Source organism: Pan paniscus, chromosome 18, assembly GCF_029289425.2.
Source record: "Pan paniscus chromosome 18, NHGRI_mPanPan1-v2.0_pri, whole genome shotgun sequence".
Taxonomy (NCBI): Eukaryota; Metazoa; Chordata; class Mammalia; order Primates; family Hominidae; genus Pan; species Pan paniscus.
The window spans coordinates 11,762,020-11,769,482 of record NC_073267.2 but is presented as its reverse complement, the minus strand read 5'-3'; positions in this window follow the sequence as shown (position 1 = coordinate 11,769,482).

Sequence of the window (7,463 nt, the reverse complement as noted above, 5' to 3'; positions counted from 1 at the left end):
GTGCAGTGGCTCATGCCTGTAATCCCAGCACTTTGGGAGGTTGAGTTAGGAGGATCACTTGAGGTCAGGAGTTCAAGACCAGCCTGGCCAACATGGCGAAACCCCATCTCTATTAAAAATACAAAAATTAGCCAGGCGTGGTGGTGCACCCCTGTTATCCTAGCTATTCAGGAGGCTGAGGCAGGAGAATCGCTTGAACTTCAGAGGCGGAGGTTGCAGTGAGCTGAGATCATGCCACTGCACTCCAGCCAGGGTGACAGAGTGAGACTCCGTCTCAAAAAAAAGAAAAAAAAAAAAAGGCAGTGACAGGTAAGGGGACATTACTTCAAAGCTAATTCCCCCATTCCTGCTCCCTCCTGTATTAAAATCTAAGGAGGGTCCTGTGGAAAATACCCCCAGTGGGCAGCACTGGTGACTTCTGGGGGGCTGGGGATGTTCCACCAACATCCCCACCAAGTCTGCAGTGCTTGTTACCCCGTGTCAGCCTGGGTACTGGCAGCCTTCTCTGGATTATCTCTCTTGACTGTCATCATGATGGGTCCGGTCCGAGATAGGATGTTATCCCCATTTTGCAGAGGAGGAAGTTGAGGCCCAGAGCAGGAAGTCACTCGGCCTAAGGCTCTTGCTCAATGTTGCATTTACAGAGAGAGGCTGCATTTGCCTCTTTGCTTTCATATCTGTCCTCTTGCTCAACTCTGTATGGTGAGAACCAACATATCCTAGGCCTCCTTGCCAATTGACTCTCTACTGAGTTAAACAAATGGGAAGCCTGGCGGGAGGCTGAAGAGTGAGAGGAAGGGATAAACATGGTATTTCTCCCTCTCTCTGCTTCAAGTGGCATCTTTGCAGCAGCAGGGACTTCTTTGTGGCTCCAGCATCCCTGGCAAAGTCTAGCCTTTGGAACGGTTCAGTTGCCATTCCTGCATTTCAGATGGCCCCAGCTCCTGGGCTCTGGTAATACGGGGTCCTCCGGTTTTCCCTCTTGCACTCCGGGTGGTACTGGCTTCCTGCTGATGCTCATCTCTGGTAGTCTCATCATTCATGTATCCATTTCCCTCTGTTTGAAATACCTGATGTGGTTTCTGTTTCCCTGAGTGGACCCTAATGGACATGCAGCAAGGCAGGGATTTGAACCCAGATCCTGTGACTCCTGAGACTCAAGTGTAATCATTCTGTGACACTGTCTCTTAGTTGAGCCTTCCCTTGAAATTGTCTCCAGCTCCAGAGATTGCCCCACGTACATGTGTCTCTCACCTCCCTTTTGTCTAATAGAGCTGAGTTGCAATACCACTTATCACCAGTAGGGAGAAACCCATTCGGTGGCAAGTGCTCTGGCAGAATTTCATGTTTAGAAAGCTTTCCTCCTAACCTGTTCCTCAGTTGGATCAGAAAGCAAAAGTAAATTTAAATTTAAAAGAAAGGTCTCCTCCTACTAAAGGGAGTAATAGCTTCATTTGTTTGTTAACCAGCAGGGTAGTTAACTGTAAGACCATCTGGCCAGTTGAGATCCTCAATGAACAGAATTCTCAGCAACAGTGGAGAGTTTACACATTCCTCCCTGCCTACACACCATTGGCAGGAAGAATGGATGCACAGTTTTCCAGCGGTTTTTGCCAAAAATAGCTCCCAGAGGACCCAGGCATGGAACTTCTGATCTATTTCAGTGTATTCTTTGGGTCTAGAAATTTCTTATGGCTGAGCTTGAAAGTTCGACACAATGAGTTGTTTCCCTCTTTCAGCAAGCAACCCATGTAGGAGGGTGGGTCTGGAGCCAGAAAGACCCAAGTTAGCATCCAGGTCTTTCAGTCACCTGCTGTGATGCCTTGGGCAAGTTGCTGAACCTCTCTGAGCTCTGTTCTTCTTCTCTGTAAAATGGGGTTGATAATACTTGCCCTGCAAGATTCTTGGGAGAATTAAATGAGCTAAAGTGTATAAATGCTTGCTATACATTAAAAAAAATGCTCATATCCTTTATTCTAGTTTTTTATGGTTTATTTCTGTTCCATGAAGACTAAGGCCTCAGCTGGGGAGGGGGTCACTCAAAATGTCTGCAGACTACTTCACTCACATGTCTGGTGTCTTTGTTGGCATGACTTGAAGGGTGGGTGTCACCATCACTGGGGACAGTGACTGATGTGCTGACATGTGGCCTCTTCAAGTGTCTTGGTCTTCCTTTCAGCATGGCAGCCTGAAGGAGTCAGACTTCTTAAGTTGCAGGTAAAGGCTCCAAGAACAAGTCTTCCAGCAAACAAGATGGAACTGTATGACCTTTTATGACCAAGTCTCAGACATCCCACGGCATTACTTCTGTAATACTCTCCTGGTTGAATTCATCAAAAGCCCACTCAGTTTCAAGGGGAGGAGATACAGATTCCATTTCCTTTTTTCTTTTTCTTTCTTTCTTTTTTCTTTTTTTTTGACAGGGTCTGGCTCACCCAGGCTGGAGTGCAGTGACATGATCTTAGCTCACTGCAACTTCTGCCTCCTGGGTTTAAATGATCCTCCCACCTCAGCCTCCTGAGTAGCTAGGACTGCAGGTATGTGCCACCACGGCCAGCTAATTTTTGTATTTTTGGTAGAGATGGGGCTTCACCATGTGGCCCAGGCTAGTCTCAAACTCCTAAGCTCAAGCAACCCACCTGCCTCGACCTCCCAAAGTGTTGGTGTAACACCTGGCCTAGACCCCACTTCTTAATCCAAGAAGTGGCAAAGACTTCACAGCTGTGTTTTCAAAGCACCACCCCTTTCGACTAGGCCAGTCCATCCCAGAGTATCACCCCATCAGATATGGGAAATAATGCCTCTGCAAATCAGATGGTCACTGCAGCCCTGATGGTAACAGCAAATGATCAGGAAAAACCCAAAGGTCCATCAATAGTGGGCTGGGTAAATACATCATGATGTTCCCACACAGTGGAATACTATGCAGTTTAAAAAATAGGCTGGGTGCAGTGGCTCATGCCTGGAATCCCAATATCTTTTGGGAGGCTGAGACAGAAGGAACACTTGGGCTCAGGAGTTCGAGACCAGCCTGGGCAATATAGTGGGGCCCCATCTCTACAAAACATTTTTTAAAAATAATTAGCCAGGCATGGTGGTATGCACCTGTAGTCCCAGCTACTTGGGAGGCTGAGGTGGGAGGATCGCTTGAGTCTGGGAGGTTGAGGCTGCAGTGAGTTGTGATCGTGCCACTGTACTCCAGCCTGGGTGACAGAGTGAGACCCTAGCTCATATAAATAAATAAATAAATAAATAAATAAAAAACAAACAAGGTTATTCTGTGTATATTGATATAGAACCATTCTGAATGCTATTGTGCAGTGAAAAAAGGCAAAGTGCAGGACACTGTGTGTGCTAGGCAGCCTCCAGATGACCCACAATGATTCTCACCTCTTGGGGCCTAATGTTGTCCTCTCCCACATTAACTAAGACTGACCTGTGTAATTAGGAGGATACAGTGGAAACATGTCTTCCAAGGCTAGGTCATAAATAATATTGCAGCTTCCACTCTGTCCTGTCTTGGACCACTTGCCCTGACAGAAGCCAGCTGCCATGTTGTGAGGACACTCAAGCAGCCCTATTGAGACATCTATGTGGTGAGGAGCTGAGACCTCCTGCCAAAAGCCACATAATGAACCATCCAGAAAGTAGAGCCTCCAGCCCCAGTTGAGCCTTCAGATGACAGCAGCCCTGGCCAACTTCTTGACCACAGCCTCAAGTGACACTGAGCCAGAATCACCCAGCTGAGTTGCTCCCAAATTCCTGCCCCTCAGAAACTGTGAGATAAAAAAGGTTTATTCATATTTCAAGCTGCCAAATTTTGGGCTAACTTGCTATGCAGCAATAGCAATAGATAATGAATACAGTATGTACATGGATTCGTCCATTCTCACATTGCTATAAAGAAATACTAAAGACTGAGTAATTCATAAAGAAAAGAGGTTTAGTTGGCTCACAGTTCTGCAGGCTGTACAGGGAGCATGGTGCTGGCCTCTGCTCAGCTTCTGGAGAGGCCTCAGGAAACTCCCAATCATGGCAGAAGGCAAAGAGGGGGCAGGCATGTCACATGGCGGGAGCAGGAGCAAGAAGAGATGGGGGAGGTGCTATACACTGGTAAATGACCAGATCTCATGAGAACTCACTCACTATCACAGGGATAGTACCAAGAGGGATGGTGCTAAACCATTCAGGAGAAATCCACTCCCTTGATACAATCACCTCCCACCAGGCCCCACCTCCAACATCGGGGGTTACAATTCAACATGAGATTTGGGTGAGGACATAGATCCAAATCATATCAGTATAGTAGTCTAACATTTGAGTAAATGTATTAAGTATTTCTGGAAGGAGGCCGGGCCTGGTGGCTCATGCCTGTAATCCCAGCACTTTGGGAGGCCGAGGTGGGCAGATCACCTGAGGTCAGGAGATTGACACCAGCTTGTCCAACATGGGGAAACTCCATCTCTATTGAAAATACAAAATTAGCTGGGCATGGTGGCAGGCGCCTGTAATCCCAGCTACTTGGGAGGCTGAGGCAGGAGAATCATGTGAGCTGGAGGGGTAGAGGTTGCAGTGAGCCAAGACCACACCACTACATTCCAGCCTGGGCGACAAGAGCAAAACTCCATCTCAAAACAAAACAAAACAAACAAAACAAACAAACAAACAAACAAAAAACGGCTCGGCGTGGGGGCTCATGCCTGTAATCTCGGCACTTTGGGAGGCCAAGGCGGGCAGATCACGAGGTCAGGGGTTCGAGACCATCCTGGCCAACATGGTGAAACCCCATCTCTACTAAATTAGCTGGGTGTGGTGGCACATGCCTGTAGTCCCAGTTACTCAGGAGGCTGAGGCAGGAGAATCGCTTGAACCCGGGAGGCGGAGGTTGCAGTGAGCCGAGATCGTGCCACTGCACTCCAGCCTGGCGACAGAGCGAGACTCCATCTCAAAAATAAAAAGTATTTCTGGAAGGAATTGAGGAAACTGGTATCAGAAAGGGAACTGGGGTGGCTTGGGGACGACAGGGGCCAGCAGGGAAAGAGACCCTCTTATCTCTTTTGCATTTTGAACCATCTTTTTTAAAAAATGAACTAAATGTCAAATCAATAAATAAAAACGAAGTGCTGGTTTTTTGTTTTGTTTTGTTTTTTGTTTTTTTTTTGAGAAGGAGTCTCGCTCTGTCGCCCAGGCTGGAGTGCAATGGCGTGATCTTGGCTCACTGCAAGCTCCGCCTCCTGGGTTCAAGTGATTCTCCTGCTTCAGCATTCTGCGTAGCTGGGACTACAGGCACCCGCCACCACGCCCGGCTAATTTTTTGGTATTTTTTAGTAGTGACGGGATTTCACCGTGTTAGCCAGAATGGTCTCGATCTCCTGACCTCGTGATCCGCCCACCTCGGCCTCCCAAAGTGCTGGGATTACAGCCGTGAGCCACTGCGCCCAGCCCAAAGTGCTGTTTTTAGGCAGCCCCTAGTAAGTAGCAGCTGTGATTATTCATGTCACAAGTATTTCTCAAGCTGCCAGAAGCTTCCTGTGTGTATATGTTGGATAGACCTGCAACCTTCATGGGTTTATGAAGAATAAGGTAGGCCCGGGGCTGAGAGGTACATAGAAGCCCCATCATATACTAGCTGTGCGCTAGGGCTGGGCCACTTAACCTCTCTGAGCTTCCATTTCCTACCTGAAAAACAGGGATCATGGATAAAGTCATATGGGCCACGTGTACAGCTATACGCCAGGCATGAGGTAAACACTTAATAGATTTGACTGTTATTATTGTACTTTTTTTTTTTTTTTTTGAGATAGGGTCTCCCTCATCTGGAGTGCAGTGGCACAATCGTAGCTCACTTCTGCCTCAAACTCCTGGGCTCAAGCATCCCCTCCTGCTTCACCCTCCCAAGTAGCTAGAAGCACACCACCATGCTTGGCTAATTTTTAATTTTTTTGTAGAGACAGAGTCCTGCTATGTTGTCCAGGCTGGTCTCGAATTCCTGGCCTCAAGTGATCCTCCTACCTTGACCTCCCAAAGTGCTGGGATTACAGGTGTGAGCCACTGCACCAGCCAGATTTGGTTGTTTTTATTAATAAGGGCCAAAGATCCTGTCTTGGGCAAGGAGAAGGGAGGAACACACTGAGCCCATTGTCGCCACCCGAGGAGGTGGGCTGGAGTAGGTGGCCCACGGGGGAACAAAGCTTCCCAGGATAGAAGGTGGGCAAGGGGTTATGAAGGCACCAAAGAGAGAAAGGGAGACTCCACCTGTGCACCCAGCACCCCTACCCCTCATCTCTCCCCATGCAGTATGGTGGGAGGGCAGCCCTGACCGCAGGGAAATCCACGCCTGCGCCCCTTCCCCCACCACCTGGCCTGATGGGCAAGTGCAGAGCAGGAGGCAGCTCACACTCAGAAGGAAGAGGCGCACCCTCTCCCAGGGCCCCGGGTGTGTGCTGGGTGCCACACAGCCCTGCGTTCCAGCCCTCCCTGAAGGACCCACACTAGGACAGGGCAGGACAGGGACCCACCAACCATGAGGCAGCCCCTGGAGGAGTGGGAGGGTCAAGGGGTACAGGAGGAGCTGGGGATCCCTGAGGTTGGGGGCTGCCCTGGGTGCTTGGCTCTCTCCTCCTGCTGTGCCAGAAAGGGTGCTTGGGTGACAGGCACCCACATGCCTCCAGATTACAGGGTACCAGGGCATGGCAGCAGGGTGGGCCTGGGGAATTCCCACATGGCAAACCTGTGCATCAGCCTGGTAAGGCAGAAGGGGTGTCAGGAAGCCAGGCTGTGGCTCCATGTCACTGCACGACCTCGGCAAGTCGCTTCTCCCCCTGTGCCCGGCTCTCCTGAGCTGTCGAGTGAGGCGTGGCCTCTGGGCCCCGAGGGGTTTACGGGTTGCCTGGGAGCAAGACAGAGATGAAAGGACAGGTTGGCAAGGCTGCCTGACTCTGAGGATGACTGGAGATGGTGCCCCTTTGGGGCAAGTCCCTGCGGAGGCACCTCCTGGCCTGGCCAGGGATGTGGGGGCCCTCTGCCCATGACTCACACTTTCTGGGACTGACATTGTCCCCTGGGAGGCGCTTGCCAGGAAGGGCCTGATCTGGCCCTTTCTGCCCTGTGCAGATGTCTCAGCCTTAGCTGCGCCTGGCCCAGGCCAGGAAAATGCTGGCCAGCTCCGCCCCACGGCAGGGAGGGGGACGGCGCTGAGATGTTGGGGGCCTTTCTTCTGGACAGTGAACTGCATCTGTGCTCAGCTTGGTCGCTGCCCTGATGATTTTTGGCAACACGAAACTGATATAACAACTTGTCCTCAAGGAAACTGCACCCTGAAGCCCTCCCTCGATCTGAGTCAGGGATCCCTGTCTGATGCGTCCCGTCTCGGGACTGGCCACCCTTGCACAAGTCAAAAGCTTGTGCAAACGCCTTTCCTTCTTCTTCTCTCAGCCCCCAAATCTGAAGTCACCGTCCTTAGT